General features: G+C 34.5%; 2 long non-coding RNA genes across 2 annotated transcripts; one reads left to right on the top strand and one right to left on the bottom strand.

The window, feature by feature from the left end:
• Positions 1 to 507: 507 nt before the first annotated feature.
• Positions 508 to 830, top strand: LOC118489309. Its single transcript, XR_004887197.1, has 2 exons — positions 508 to 697; positions 779 to 830. It is a non-coding gene; the product is annotated as an uncharacterized LOC118489309 (long non-coding RNA).
• A 4,292-nt stretch (positions 831 to 5,122) lies between these two features.
• Positions 5,123 to 7,243, bottom strand: LOC110921814. The gene is made up of 2 exons (XR_004887196.1): positions 6,994 to 7,243; positions 5,123 to 6,180 (listed from the first exon to the last, which is right to left on the bottom strand). It is a non-coding gene; the product is annotated as an uncharacterized LOC110921814 (long non-coding RNA).
• Positions 7,244 to 9,691: the final 2,448 nt, after the last annotated feature.

Here is a 9,691-nt window from a genome sequence, read left to right as displayed (position 1 = left end):
TATAAGATAAAGTCTTACTACTCCATTGTAGCTTTATGACATGTTTTACCACAAGTCCTACCCGTGTGCAGGGGGGGTGCAAAAATTGAGTTTCTGAATTGAAATTTAATTGAACTCGTGCATGCCCGCATGTCCTGCGGACACGAATGCAGCTCCGAAAACCCAAGGCCTGCGTGGGCCACTTTAAAAAAAAAAACGTTAAAGTCGCTAGTCATCGCCATGAAGAGGCGCGCTACCGCTATGGTCGCAATTAATTAATGATCTCAACTGGTACTTTTTGTTCTCAATTGTCACCAATTTAATAATATTTTCTTGAAAGAAGTTGTTGACTTTTAGGAATCTTTGACCGGTTTCATGTGGGACTCAAAGATTAAGAAAAACTTAAAAACAAGATTGGTTAACACTCTTGACAGGAAGAAGTATGAAAATGAGGTTATTTATGTATTCCACTAATGCTTCTTTACAATGTTGAATTTAAATTTGTTAGTAAAAAATGATGTAATTTTTTAGGAGAGAAAAGGATGGAAACCGAGCCAAAAGATTGTTCGTTAAAAGTTGATAAACAGATGGAAAAGGATTGTTGGTTAACTTCTGAGAAACATCTTTTTGGAAGAAGTGGAAGTGACTACGATTTCACATCCCATTTTCCGCAAAAAGAAAGATGATGAATTTGAGAACTCCATGCTAAACAAGCAAGGTTTTTTAATTATAATAGAATATTATTTTCGTGGGGAAGTTGAACTCTTTTACTTACTTTGTTAAATGTCTGTTTGTTTAGGCTTGAGGAGAGGGTGTAGCCAACTAGATTATGGGCCCATTCAAAACTGTTTGTGAAAGGTATATAACATCAAAACTATAGTCTATACATGCACTCATCCAGATTACCTTGGTTTATTTCATTTAACTATTTTGAAGGTCATCTGTCTAGCATGTCGTATTTACTCGAGTGGTGCAATACCAGCCAGAGATTTTATGTTGCCAATGGTTATAGCCTGATATATATACGCCATATGAACAAAATGCTTGATCGTGTTGACGAACTAGATAAGGAACCTCATCTTAAAGATATACACGTTACATTTGAGAAATTCAAAACCTATGCAGAATTATAGAAAAAAAATGCAACTATATTCTCTATAGCCCTTCACAGCATTGGGCAAGCCAATGGGTTCTTGAGAAGAATTAATTTTCAACGACGAGCTTCCCATGTAAGGCATCCTATGAATTATTTCACTCATTCTAGAATTATTGCTATCAAGTGTGAGGGATCTTGCATAAAATAGTAAGATACTGCACTAACTTCTAATTCTATGAAGTAGCAACCAACTAAGAAAATTATCTACAATAGCGACAAGTATTTTGTTTCTTGCAATTGTTTTGTGAAATTTGTTTGTAGCAATAGTTGTCTGGTTAAGGAGTAGTCTTTTTATATTAACCTATAGCGAGCTTGGGTAAGGTGTTGGTATCTTGTAGAGGTGGTTTTAGCGATTCGGGTCACGGGTCAAAACATATTAAAACTTTAGCAACGAATGAATAGTGGGTAATTGGATGCGTACTTCAATTAAAAAAAAAAGTCTAAAAGTGCACTAATATTAAGAGTTCTATGTAAGACAAAAATAGTGTCGATATTAATTTAGCAAATTGTGAATAAAAGGCATTTTGCTTTCTTATCAAATGGTTCCTAACTGATCCCCTACTATAATATCAACACTTATCTTGGGAAGTATTGCATATGCTCATGTTATTGAAGTAATCTCCATTTAAGAAAAATGAAAGTTATTTGAGTTTCTAGAAAAAGAAATGGATTTTCTTTATGAATTGTGAGTTGATAAGCTCCTTTAAGAAGTAGGATAACAGGAAATGAATTGTAAGGGATGGTAATCCAACCCTGGTCGCTGAAAAAAGCATGTCAAATTACGACTACAACAATGCACATTTCTTGGTTCAGCATATGACTAGAGTGGTGTTGAATTTGGTCTCTTGGAATTGGGTCTTAATTGCAGCTTGCAATTAATTTCAAGATCCCTAACCAGTATACTAACCAGCGTTCGGTTCGGGATTTTAAAAACCGATTTCGGTTTTTTTTCCAGTTTCAATCCTAAACCGGTTTTTTTGTACACCTCCAATGCGATTTATCATCGATAACCAACGTTGTTTAGATTTCTGTTTTGGTTAACCATCACTTAAGAGAGAAATATTAAAATCAATGACAACAATAATACGACATAGAGGAGAGATGGACACCATTGGGGGCTGGGAAGATGGGATTCGTGATTAAATGGACCCCAATTTCTGGGCTGCTATAGTGCTATTTTTTTTGTTTGCAACTTAATTACGTGGATGCTATTTTGCTAACCTTTGGGCTGCAGTTAATTAGTGGGTTGCAATCAAATTTGAGTTCTTAAACATTTGGGCTTACGCGATGTGTATTTTATCTTCTCCTAAAGAAGTAAGCGGAACAGACTAACTGCCACTCTCAGGACAACAACAAAGCTAACTGAAATCCAATGTAAAACTCCTATAGTGCAGTTAGTGAAACGAACTGTTCACACTGACAGGTATATTCCTTCTCAAATTTATGACAAATTGGATCTGAGATGGTATCGTAGTAGTTTGGACATACAATATATTGGGTAGTGTTTTATTTAGATAAATTGGAATCTTTATGTCTTAGAAATTAATATGTCAGCTTGCTAAATGTTTTTTTTTTTTTTTTTTTTTTTGAAGAAAAAACTATCTTTTACAACTAGATTTGTCAGATTTAGTAATCTTTTATTTTTTTTTTTCTTATGAATCATGTGCCGGAAGATGGAGGGAGGGTCAGTATTGGAGAGAGCCAATTGCAGAGCAAAGGGTGGGCCCCCAGGTTCAAAGTTGCAATACTGGGTGCTGCTGGAGGGATTGGTCAACCACTAGCTATGTTAATGAAGATGAACACATTGGTTTCCGTTTTTCATGTTTTACGATATTGGTTTCGGTTTTTCATGTTTTACGATGTCGTTAATGGTGCTGGTGTCACTGCCCATATCAGCCACATGGATACCGGTGCTGTGGTAACTTTCTTTCAATAACAAAATTTTAGCTTAGACAAGCATCTTTTTCCTTAACACTGTCTTGGAAATTTTGTGGTGTGGGGATAAAAACTTTATAGGAAACTTTATTGAAATAATTAAACAAATGTATAAGGTATGAGGTTTTCAATTCTTGAGAAACAAATTAGGCATGCAATTGGAAACAAATCTGTCAAAAAGTCCTTGTATTTTCTCATTTCTAAAATATAATGATTCAAGGTTTTCAGTTTAACGAAGAAGATGGCAAAGTGTGCCAAGGAAGGCATGAGGGTGGAAGTAAGCAAATCAGAAATTTATGGAACAAAGCATGATGTTTTTGTTGACATGATTGCTAGTGTATTTATTTAAATATCTTATATGACTTCTTATAATGATTGGCATTGTGATTGGCTTCTAACTTTTGATGTCAAAGTTTGACACTTTGTTTATGTAACATTACACTTTGTGTTTTATTTTGTTTATACACTTAATATATTTAATAATATGTCTAATCAAATTTCTCCTACCCGGGAAGTTCCCGGGTGATAACCTAGTTATATCTATGTAGGAAAGGGCTTGACACGTAGGCAAAAAACCTAACTGGGTTAGTATTTGGTTAACGACGAGGGTGCCAGAACACACTAAAATTTAAGTTGGGGTGTCGGGCGTCAACGTTGGGGGTGGCAGCGATCAATGACCAGTAGTTACTAGTTACGGGGTGATAAAATCCAATAACCCTAAATTATACTATACGATATAGAGATAAAAATATAATAATTATTTTATCGCTTAAATATACCAGTTTTACATATTAGAGATCAAGATTATCTTTGCCTCTCATTATATTATTTTTAATATGTCTGTATTTAATATAAATATCCTTTAAAAATGAAAAGCCTTTTAATCGGTAGTTTATTATTATCTTTAACACCACTACTAGTAGTACTAGTACTACTATTACTACTATTAACTACTATTAACTACTACCAGTTTTACATATTACAGATCAAGATTATCTTTGCCTCTCATTATATTATTTTTAATATGTCTGTATTTAATATAAATATCCTTTAAAAATGAAAAGCCTTTTAATGGTTAGTTTATTATTATCTTTAATACCACTACTAGTAGTACTACTCGTACTAGTACTACTATTAACTACTACCAGTTTTACATATTAGAGATCAAGATTATCTTTGCCTCTTATTATATTATTTTTAATATGTCTGTATTTAATATAAATATCCTTTAAAATTGAAAAGCCTTTTAATTGTTAGTTTATTATTATCTTTAACACCACTACTAGTAGTACTAGTACTACTACTAACTACTACTAACTACTACTACTAACTACTAACTAACTACTACTACTAACTACTACTAACTACTAATTGGCCGGTAATAATCTCAACTTTAAAAATTGCCTACAACAGTCCCAACTTGTAAGATTTTGGCTACCAATGATCCTTTGCTAACTGGGTTATAACCCAGTTAGTTTTTTGTAAGATTTTGAAGTTTTGAGCGGCGGAGAAGGTCACTAGAGGTTGGAGATGACAAGTGGTGGTCTCCTTTGGTTGTTTCAGGGGTAAAGAAGGTCGTCGGAATAAGTTGCAGGTCACCGGAGTTGCGTAGATGGTGGAAATTTTAAACTTTTGAGAAGCGGAGAATATTACAGGAGGTCGGAGATGATTGGTGGTGGCAGTGCAGGAGGAGGAGGTGGAGGTGGTGATGGTGCCACATCAGCAGCCCAGTCAGCAAAAAACTAACTGGGTTATAACCCAGTTAACAAAGGATCATTGGTGGCCAAAATCTTACAAGTTGGGACTATTGTAGGCAATTTTTGAAGTTGGGATTATTACCGGCCAATTAGTGAAACTTGGGATTATTAAAATCCAATACACCTTATTATTATTATTATTATTATTATTATTATTATTATTATTATTATTATTATTATTATTATTATTATTATTATTATTATCTCCTATTTAATTATTTATGTACTATAATAACTAGAGTTATCATATCCGCCGCGATGCCGCGGGATATAATATTATATGACCAAAGCCAAATGTGTGTTAAATGAACTTTTTTTGTTTCATTTACCTCGCCTAGTCAACCTACAAAATGTTTTTGTATTGATTTGTGTACAACTTATCTTACTAACACCAAGTGTGTTAGGTAGATAACTTGTACATAAGGTGCTTCCTATGTGCGTTTTTATAAGATTATGGATGTAGGTGATGCGGGCTACACAGTGTTCCAGGGTGCAGCCATCCAAAAAGCAGTCTTCTAAGTGATCATTCTTCTTCACGTGCCTTCTTTGCAACGCGGCTTGACTCTGCAGTGCTATGGGGAAAAAAAAGGACATTAGTTAAAGAAAAGCTTATTTCCTAACATTAACCAAAGTGTAATGTCTTGAAAATACAATTATGAATTACAACAGTTGAAAGCAAGTCTAAAAATAGTACCTCTAATCCCAATAGCTAAGATGCCAACTGATGTACCAATTGAGTCAAGTTGCTTACGTTAAGGTAATTAAGTAAGACACGACATACAACCACATTTAAGAGATAGGTTTGTTGTTAAATGGTATTAAGTGATGCACCTGGTGACCCAATTGGCGGATGTTTTTTCTGGTTGATTTTTGGGTTAGGTGTTGTGGGAGGGATTGCCAAGACACTATGTTCTTGAGAGGTTGGATAGTATTCGCTTACTGTCTCAGCTTTTGTCACGTTTGTTACTACCACATGCCCTTCCTTCCTTGTCGAGACGTGCATCAGCCTTGCCTCGCCTATCATTGACGCCATTTGTTGTGGGAGCGTTTAGGATTGGTGCAACTGTGCTTTGTTATAAGGTCTTCGCAGCTTGTCTTGAGGAGGGCAGAGGACTGCCATGCCTTCACTGAAGAAAGTTACCTCAGTGGGTTTTGTTGCTTCATTGATAATGGCATTAACACTATACCTGCCAACACATGCCATCTTGCTATCAACTTAGTGATGTTGACTGATACATCTTTTGTATTAGGTTTTTTATTAAAATATCTTGTGCTATTCCACATGAACTTTGATTGTGCTTCTTGGTGATCCCAGCTAAAGAGGGTATCTTTTCAGTCAGCATTTGTAGGAACCTGAGAAGTGATCATAGAGAACTCAATTCATATTAAGTATACCTCTGAAAAACAACAGTTATACTAACTTTGTTTTATTACCACTTTGATAACATCTTTACAAATAAAACTTCATTTTGAGCTAAATAAAAGATATAGACGAAACTCCATTAATACTAAACTGATTTGACTTTTCTTGATGATCAACATTTACCACCTATCCCAAAAATATAGATGAAACTCCGTTAATACTAAACTGACTTGACTTTTCTTGATGATCAACATTTACCACCTATCCCAAAAATCCCTTTAAATCCCACGTATCTTTAACTCTACTTCTATTTCTCATTTACTCTTAACACCTCACCGACACTTATTAACTTGCACCTTTAATTCGTCTTATAAAATCACCCCTTTTTCACACATCTCAATATAAATCTAAATCTATGATCAATCAACCATGAAGACTTGTCAACCTCGATATAAATTATTTATGTAGAAAAAAAAACCTAGTTTCTCACGCTGAAGAAACACAGATTTGTAACAGAAGTAAATTAGTTGGAAAACCATAGCAATTGAGCTTCAATTTCATGGAAGAAATCCACTTGAAGTCTAAAAACTAACTACCTAGATGAATCCAAAACGGTTGGTGTCAAATTCGTGAACAACGAAACGTCTAAAAGGATTTAATCAATAGTCAAACAATAACCAAAGTTCATCATTTCCCTAAAAGTAAAACCAATTTAGGTTTACAAATTTACTAAAACATAAATTTAAATATATACATGAGAACAACGATGAATAGAAGTTGGCTAAAATCCAATTAAAGCATACCCTAAACCGGGTCACAGCCGATTCAATCAATTAATCAGCAGCAAATCGGCACATGTACATGAGAACATCGATGAAAAGAAGCCGACCAAAATCCAACTAAATCATACCCTACACTGGCTCATAAGTTCACTTGGTTTGAAATCGAAGCAGATATGCGAAGATGAAGATGGCAGAAGGTCGGTAGCACCGGTGGCCGGTAACCTGGTCTGGATGTAATCTGCTATGGTGAGTTGGGAGAGAAGCAAATGGATGCGTGGATACTCTAATTACATGAGCAAGAAATTACGAAAATACCCTAAAATACTGTAGCAAACACCTGATGTCAATTGATATCTATACTATATTATAAAACATTTCATAAGGATTACGGTAAAATTTAAGTAAATACAAGCTTTAATGCTTATAGTACAATACTAAATGAGATTAGTTTAGGGATAGAGTTGTCTTTCTATATGACTATTAAATTAATCATAAAATACTAAATTATTCCATCCAAACCCTACATTTATGTTAGTGAAACAAAACGTCATAGATCAGTTCTTCTCCTCAATCAGCGAAACTCTTGTTGCCCTTCCGTTCTCCGATTCAATATCTGCAACTCAATGGTCTCTCTTTCAATGCTAAGGGAATGTTTGGCTAAGCTTATTTTACCTTAAAAGGACTTTTTGTGAAAAGTACTTATTGACTTATGACTTTTTGAAAAGGAGTTTTTTAAAATGTGTTTGGATTATCTTATTGGGTGAGAAAAGCCAATAAGTAAATAAGTTGTTTTTTTAAAAGTGTTTGGCTTAGCTTATTGATGTAAAATGACTAAAATGAATATTCTTTCATAAGTCAACAAATATAAAGAGTGTTAAATCAGGGGTAATTTGGTAATTTGGTATTTGAAAAGTTATATGTTGATCAAAAAGTCACAAGCCCCTAACTTCTCAAAAATGACTTTTTGATGATTTTTTTCTCATTTTCAAAAAGTCATTTTGAAAAGGACTTTTAGGTTTGCCAAACACTAAAACTCCTTTTTAGCTTTTTGATTAAGTCAATAAGTCATAAGCTAGGTTTGAAAAGGCTTAGCCAAACATGCCCTAATAACCCTTGAATTCCCTAATTCATAATCACCACCATTAAAATCCCCAATTGAATGGCAGATCAGTTTCAATTCCCCTCACCCTTTCTACACCCAAATCATTCCCAAATCAATTGTATTGAATCGCACCAGCACCAGCACAGCAACCGTAATCGTTCCCTTCTCTTTTCTAACAAAAGCATCACCATCATGAAGAACAACCTGAAGAATGAAAATCTCTTCGTCTATGTGAACGTCATCGCTCAAAATCGAACCATTGAATGTCAATTTCAAAGGTACGGTTACTCAATTGTTTCACCGCTTATCTTGTAATCTGTGTTTTTGTTTTTGTTTCTGCTCCAACTAAACCCATGTCAATGTATTTTGTCCAGAAAACCTTGGCGTGCACCCGAAGGGCTTGACAACATAGATGTGGACATAACAGAATAGAACAGTGGTTTGCCACACCATCGTATACATAACAAAATAGTTAATGTGATTTAGGAATCAATGATTTATATAGGAAGTTGTTTTGGTGAGGGATTTATGTTGCTCATCTTGCTATATATAAAATGATTTGATGTGAGCATCTACCGTATAAATAGTTAATGTAGCAGGTGGATCTAATATATATGCATATATATATATATATATACACATGTTTGATTTATATTTCTATATTTTTATGATGTAGATACCTTATGGAGTGAAGTTGAACATAGAGTTTGGAATGAGAAACCATACATTGAGGATGCACCAGAAACTGTATCAAAGCCGAATGGAAATGTTGAGATTATATTGACCTGCATTAAGACCCAAACCAAGACCTACACCCAAAAGTTAGGATCGTTTAACGACAATGGGCCACATATACCACATGTCACACCCCAATATTTCCACGTATTACCGGTGGGGATTATCGTGACGTAGTTGATATCATCATAGTCAATTTATCACAGTTTAATGCACAGCAGAAGTCTAAAAGTAAAAATATTACAAATCGAATTGAAAGTAACAAAGTATTACAAACGGAATGTAAAGGATCCACAGGCGGATCAAAACAAAAAGATAATGTTCAACAGATTTTCAAGTGATAAAGCTTGGATAATTCTTGATTTAAGTCACTTAGGAGAAACCAGCCTATTTCGCCTAGTACCTGCACTTAATCTTTTGGAAAATATGTTTACACTGGTAAATACAATTAACTGACACTTTTGAAAATGTTTTAGGAAAATTGATTTGAATGCACAAGGCACAAATAATCTTTTATAACTCTGGATAATTGTTTAAAAATAAACTTGTAAAAGAATTATATGTCTGTTATACGTTCAGTAGCCCGGGCTGAATACCGGGTTAAAGATTAATAGACATACCACATAATATATCCCACGACGAGTTATTCTCGAACAGGCGGGTACATTATTTTACATACGCACCGGCAGGTGTATGCCTACACCCCGTGCTTAAGTCGTGGCCATTTCAATGAATGAGCCGAGGATATCCAGGACATGGTCATTAACCCCCCCCCCCCCCAAAGGCTTAAAACAAACAAAACTGATTGAACAGGTTATTTCAATGATTTAACCTTCATATGATTAAAAACTCAATACCCGACAAAGCGGTATTTTATATATC

This window comes from Helianthus annuus, chromosome 17 (genome assembly GCF_002127325.2).
Source record: "Helianthus annuus cultivar XRQ/B chromosome 17, HanXRQr2.0-SUNRISE, whole genome shotgun sequence".
Taxonomy (NCBI): domain Eukaryota; kingdom Viridiplantae; phylum Streptophyta; class Magnoliopsida; order Asterales; family Asteraceae; genus Helianthus; species Helianthus annuus.
The sequence above is the reverse complement of the archived record's forward strand: the minus strand, read 5'-3'. Positions and strand labels throughout refer to the sequence as shown.